The following is a 6,897-nucleotide window of genomic DNA, read 5'->3' on the forward strand; positions in this document are numbered from 1 at the left end:
TTGCTTCTCATCGAATCTGACCTGAACTCAGTATGATTCTTGAAAACTCTTCTTGCTCAAAACTGTCACCCTTAGAAATATTTCAAGATAGCTGTGCTGATTAACTTGGTATGAGTTTTATTTATTTTTCAAATGATTAAGTAGGCACATCAGCTAAAGCCCATTTAAAGACAAAATATTGCTGTGTGATCTCATTTTGCATCCAGATACTTATTTTTGCCTTTGTTTTGCAATTCATATACCCTGGACACATTCCATGACCTGACAGTTTTTATACAGGGTCTGACCTTTTAGGACACAGGGCTCCTTCTTTTGTTATAAAGATACCAATGGGGTAGAGGAAGGGCACAGAGGAGAAGATGACATGTTGCCCACATCTAAGACTGGAATCCCTGCCTCTTTGAAATGAGAATATTCAAGATTCATTTCAAACCTACTGGTAATCTCTAAAGCTATGTACGTTGTTCTCTATATAAAGAAAGTTCCAGGGAAAGGCTGGACTCATGTCAAGTAGCATAGCAAAAATATTTCCTACTCATTCCTCCCTGAGAATCTGAACTGTGCATCCAGAAAAACCTCAGAGTCTTTTCTCTGTAGGAAATGTATGCCTCATGATCTATTGTTAAACTGTTTTGGTAAGTATACAAATGCTAGACTATAACCAAGCTGTAAACTCTAAATTTGGGGTTAGTTTCCTTTTAAATGTCCATATGTACTACAACTCTAAAGGAAACAGAAAGAAAAGTAAAAGGTAAAGGACTTGGAAATGGTCATATTTTTCACACTACTTGGGAAGGAATAGCTAATTATTTCTGAAGAATGTCCTCATAGAGCCACAGCACACAGGGCCTGGAAGCAGGAACTGTCCCAAAGCAGACAGCAGGCCCATCAATTTTCAGAGCTGCCCCTACATACTGCCTGTGTCATGCATCAAACCTGGGCCAGGTCTGGTGCTTTCTGTTAGTATCTACTCAACAGGCAAATTCTTTTCTTTTTTTCTGTCCTTTACTTTCTCACCTTCTCCTGTGTTTCCTGTTTCTCTTCTCTTTCCATCTAATCTTTCTCTTCCTCATAAATTTTTCTGGGATTTAGAAGATTGAGGTTTAACGTGGCTAATAGATTTGAAACCTGGCAAAGATTGCTGTTGGCTGACTTTTATTTTCTAATATGTTTGGTGCAATATAGTAGTCCATGAGTTTGTAAAGGAGTGTCAATATAGGTGGGAAAGGGATAAAGAGAAAAATAAATATTTATTACCTATTGGCTATGTGCCAGGAACTGAGCGAACCACCCTATATCCACTAACATTGTATTTAATGGTCATACCGACTGTGTGAGGCAAATACTATTTTCTTACTTACCAACTAAGAGAAAAGTTTAATTACAAATATGCCTAGAATCATGCAGTTTGTAAGTAGTGGAGATGGGTGTGAATCCAAGTCCGTCCAACTCCAAAGTTCTTCTTCTTTCAGTTAAAAACACATAGAAAAGGAAAAGGCTTGTATGAATTTGCAGACAAAGGAATATTGCAAGGATATTCCATGAAATATATTACTTCTTATTTCTTAGTGTAATAAATACCTGACACTTCTACTATATGTGAGGCTCTGAGCTAAACACTATCTATGTGAGATTGAAGAAGACAAATTCCCTGTTCCCTAGGTGATTGCATTCTAGCAGGGAAGGCAAAGAATGAATAATTAGGTAAATACATAAATAATTTTGGATCAAGATAGGAGCTAGACAAGATGAGATGATAGACAGTAACTGGGATTGTGGGGAGACCTTACTTCTATTTGGTGGCCAGGGAAGGCCTCTCTAAGGAAATGATATTTATGCTAAGATGTGAAGGATGAAAAGGATCTGGACTTGCCAAGAATTGGAAGATTAGTGTCCCAGGCAGAGAGAACAGAAGGCCAGGGCGCAAGGACCACGAACAGGGAGAGAGGTAAATTGACAGGAGCCTGCTGGTGCTGAAATGGATGTGTACCCTAATGTATCGGTATTTATTCTAAGTGGAGTGGAAAGACATTGAAAGGCTTGATGCAGAGGAATCATATGATATGATCTAACATTTGAAAGGAACCTATCTGGCAGCTGAATGCCTCTTTCCATCTAGTACTCTAGGAAGCAGAAATGTGTCTTACAGCTCCACATTATGACATTTGAGAAGATTGAAGCCAATTATGAGTTTTAGCGTTCTTTCCTTATTCCAAATGGGCTACTTACTTTAAATGCTATTGCTTTTCTCAGATGTGTATAATAGTAGATAAGCAAGCTACAACATCTGAGATTGCACAATGGGTATTTAGCTCAAAATGCCCTTGCCTCTATCTTTCCTGTGTGACAGTTGGGTGAGCAACAGTGACCTCCTTCCCATCAGTCAGTGCCTCTGCTTGATCCATGGGAAAGGGTCCTTGGAGCTGTTTAGTGCTATGGTACTGCTGAGGACATTTTTGACTGATTAAACATGGTGCAGTATAGTTGATAAGAGAATGGCTCTGGAATGCCACTGTTTTATTTTGAATCCTGGCTCTCCTAGTTACAAGCCAGGAATCCTTGGGCGAGTTACTTAATTTCTCTCTGTCTCAGGTTTCTCACCTGTCACATGGAGGTAATAATAGTGTCTACCTCATGTGATTATTGTGAGGATTAAATGAGTTAAAACTTATATAGCCCTTGGAATCGTGCCTGGAACATAGTGATCAATGAATAAGTGCTAGTTGAATCTAAAATTGTCGGATTAGAGCAGGGATTAGGCTACTTTTAGAGGTAGTCTGCCAAGACTCACTTCATCATCCCTTTGCAAGTGGACAAAAAGGTAAACGTTCCTTTTCCAATAATAAGCTCTTCAGAGGTCAATGAGATTGTAAGTATTGGGAAAGCTATTTGAAAGAAAGTGTATAAGGAAAAAATACAATCAGGGTACTCTGGAGAACACCAATATTTAAGAAAAGGAAGAAGGGCAGTAAAAATAGATCACTAGAAAGAATGTTCTAAAAAGGTAGAATGACAGCCAGGTGGACGTATGGCTACGGTATTGAGGGTTAACAGGCCAAGGGTGGGAAATTCAAAGAGATTAGCAGAACAGGGATAAAAGTAGATTGCCATTGACTCTACTGCTAGGACAATTTGACCCTTGTTCGGGTGGTCTAGGGGCAGACTTGGGACAAGGAGTTGGATTATAGCCTGTGATGAATGCCTAAATATGAGGTGAAGAATTATAAACAACTCTTCAAATAGAAAAGGGAAGGAGATAAATGAAAACTTTGGAAGGAAGCTGGAATTACGTGAGCATGTGTGTGTGTATAAACTAAAAATATATCGGGAGAATGAGAACATGTTTGTAAGACAGAAATATAATGCAATAGAAGAGAAAATGCAAACATCTAAAATTAAAGACAATGAGTTTTCTAAAGGAAGATGTAACAGATTCTGGGTACAAAAGAGGCAGTTATGAGCACTTTGCCTGGCTTTGTCCACTACCTCCACCACTTCCTAGCTATGGCCATGAGGATACTGCCAAAGCTCTCTTTGCCTCAATTTCCACATCTGTAAAACTGGAGTAATAGTAGAACCTACCTCAGATGGAGGCAATAGTGTATTATAACTAGGCAAGTCCCAAGTTCATAGTAAATGGAATAGATATAATAGGTATTTTTGTAAAGACAGGGAAATGGCACTTGAGATAGAAAGCTAAGTCGGCAGAGGGATAACTTAGTTGTGAAACATAGGGAAGGGAATTTGAGAAAATTCTTAACTGAAACTCTCCACTTGCCCAATAAATAAGAGGAAACGTTCTCTTCTGACAATGATGAGGGCATACAGGGGGTCTGAAATTTAGAGAACTTGTAAAATATGAGAACGGGTTCTGGAAAATGACAAACGAAGAATGAGGTGTTTAAGGAGGACTGAGGGCCCACCCGAGAGGGACATAAAACACACAGTACTAAAGAACCAATGTGCCCGCCTGTGAGATTTCCTCCAGCAGGTTTTCTCACCTGACAGAGCCTCAGGGAATAATAGTTCAGGGCGGTGTCTTAGCCAGGATGTGGTAGATGATGCCGCAGTAACCCCCCTGTAGGGTCTGTGCGGATCAGAAGGAGAGGTGCATGGCTTTGGGGGTCTGTTCCCCACAGTCACTCAGGAATCCATTCTACCAGGGATGCCACCACTTAATAATTTTTTTAATTAGTATACCATTTTTATTATCTTTACGCTTTTTTCTTGTGTTAAAATATACATAACGTGATATTTAACCATTATCCATTAGAGAACTCAGTGGCATTAACTACATTCACACTGTTGTGCAGCCATCCCTATGATCCATTTCCAGAACTTTCTCATCACGCTGAACTTCATGAAGCTCTGTACCACTAAAAATGGCACCTTCCCATTACACCCTCCTCCAGGCAACCACTATTCTAATTCCCATCATTACGGATTTTAACTATTTCAGCTACCTCATATAAGTGAAAACATACAATAGTTTCTTTTTTTCCTTTTGTGTCTTGCTTATTTCACTTAGCATATTATTATTAAGATTCATCCAGGTTGTAGCATGCTATCAGAATTTCATTTCTTTTTAAGGCCAAATAATATGCCATTGTAAGCATGGACCATCTTATGCTTATCTATTCATCTATCTGTGGGCATATGGAATTTTTTCCTCCTTTTGGTTATCGTGAAGTATGCTGCTATGAATGCTGGTATACACATCTTTTTGAGTTACTGTTTTCAATTCTTTGGGGTATATACATAGAAGTGGAATTGCTGGATAATATGGTAATTCTATATTCAAATATTTGGGTAACTACAATAATGTTTTTCACTGAAAATGTGCTATTTTACATTCCCACCAGCAGTAGTTATATATATCTGTGTGGGTGTATGTCTGCCTCTCTCTTTCTCTCTCTCTCTCTACATATATATATATATATATATATATATATATATATATATATATTCATCAAGACCAAGTGGACTTTATTTTAAAAATGAGATATTGGTTTAATGGCTAAAAATTAATCAAGTCACTTCACCATATTGACACAATGTAAAAACAAACAGAACAATATGACATTCTCAAAAATTGCAGAAAAAAATTTTGATTAAATTCACGATTAAAGAAAAAAAAGAATTCTCAGGTCTCAGGGAACTAGAAATAGAAACAAACGTCTTCAACTGGATAAAGAACATTCACTTAAAAGCCAAATCTTTTTTACTGGTAAAATGTTGAATGCTTTTTCTGCTAAGATGTGGAACAAGGCAATGATCTTACTTTACTTCTATTCAATAATATATTGGATGTTATAACAAGCATAGTAAGGCCAGAAAGTAAATAGAAAGTGGGATGTTTGCAAGGAAAAAGTAAAACTGCCTTTCTTTGTAGATGATGATGGTAGTGTTGAAAATCCTGGGTCTATAAAATACTACTGGAAATAATAAGTGATTTTAGCAAAGTCAAGGATACAAGATCACTAAAATAAATCAATTGTGTTTTTATAATAAATATAATTGAAAAAATTGTAGCAAATAATTATAATAAAAAATATAATCATATTAACAATAATAAATTTTGGAATAAAATTATCAAAAGCTATATAAAACCTCTACAATATAATCTCCAAAATGCTGCTGAAGTAAATTTAAAAGAACCTAAAAAAATGATGAGATATCCTGTTTGTGGATTAGAAAACTCAATGTTCTTAAGATGTCACTTTTCCCAAAATGATTTACAGATTTGATGCAATCTCCATCAAAATTACAGCAGGCAATTTTGTAGAAATTAACAAGATAATTCTAAATTTTGTGGAGCAATACAAAAGACCTATCTAGATTAGTTGAAAAGTTTGATGAAGAAAAGCAAACTTGTAAATTTTAGGCTGCCTGATTTTAATAATTATTTTAAAGCCAAGCTAATCAAGATTGTGTAGAATTGGCAGAAGGATAGATATATAAATCAATCAAACATAATGTAGAGTTTGAATATAAATCTATTCATTTTTATTTGATAGATTTTAGACAAAGGTGTCAAGGCAATTTAATGGAGAAAGTATATTAATTTTCAACAAATGGTTCTGTAGCAACTGCATGAATACATTGAATAGATTCACTGCAACCTCTACCTCACAAGACACACAAAAATTTAGAGATGGATCATAGACCTAAAAGTAAAAGCTAAATCCATAAGCTTTAAGAAGAAATTATCAGAGAATATCTTTATGACCTGTGATAGGCAACAATTTTTTTGGCAAGCAATCAAAGAGCCACAACCATGAGAAAAATTAAATTTAAAAATTTGGCTTCATCAAAGTGAGTTATACATATATACATGAGTGTATCTACTCATTATGAGTATATATTATATACTCATATATACATATATAATGAGTGAGATGTGTACTGTCTGGGGGATGGACACGTTGGAAACTCAAAATTGTGGGGGAAGAGGGGGAAAAGCCATTATTTGAAACCTTAAACTTTGTACCCCCATAATATGCTGAAATAAAAAAAAAAAGATACCATAAAGAAAAAGCCAAAAGCCAAGCCACAGACTCGAGAAAATATTCATAATGCATATATCTGACAAAGGACTGGTATCCAGAATACATAAAGAATTTCTATAAATCATTAATAAAAACTTAACTAGTCAATACAAACGGGCAAAATAGTTGAATAGCCACTTATCAAAAGATATGGCAGGCTAATTAGCACATTGAACAGTTCTTCACTAGGGGCAAATAAAATGAACTTCATGACCATTTGAAAAGGTAAATTAAAGCCTCACAGCACTAAATATTTGTGAGGGTATGGAGCAACTAAAACTTTCATACATTGTTTGTGGGACCACAAAATAATATAACCCTGTTAGAAGACTATTTGGCTATTTCTTAG

This window comes from Microcebus murinus, chromosome 8 (genome assembly GCF_040939455.1).
Source record: "Microcebus murinus isolate Inina chromosome 8, M.murinus_Inina_mat1.0, whole genome shotgun sequence".
NCBI classification, from domain to species: Eukaryota; Metazoa; Chordata; class Mammalia; order Primates; family Cheirogaleidae; genus Microcebus; species Microcebus murinus.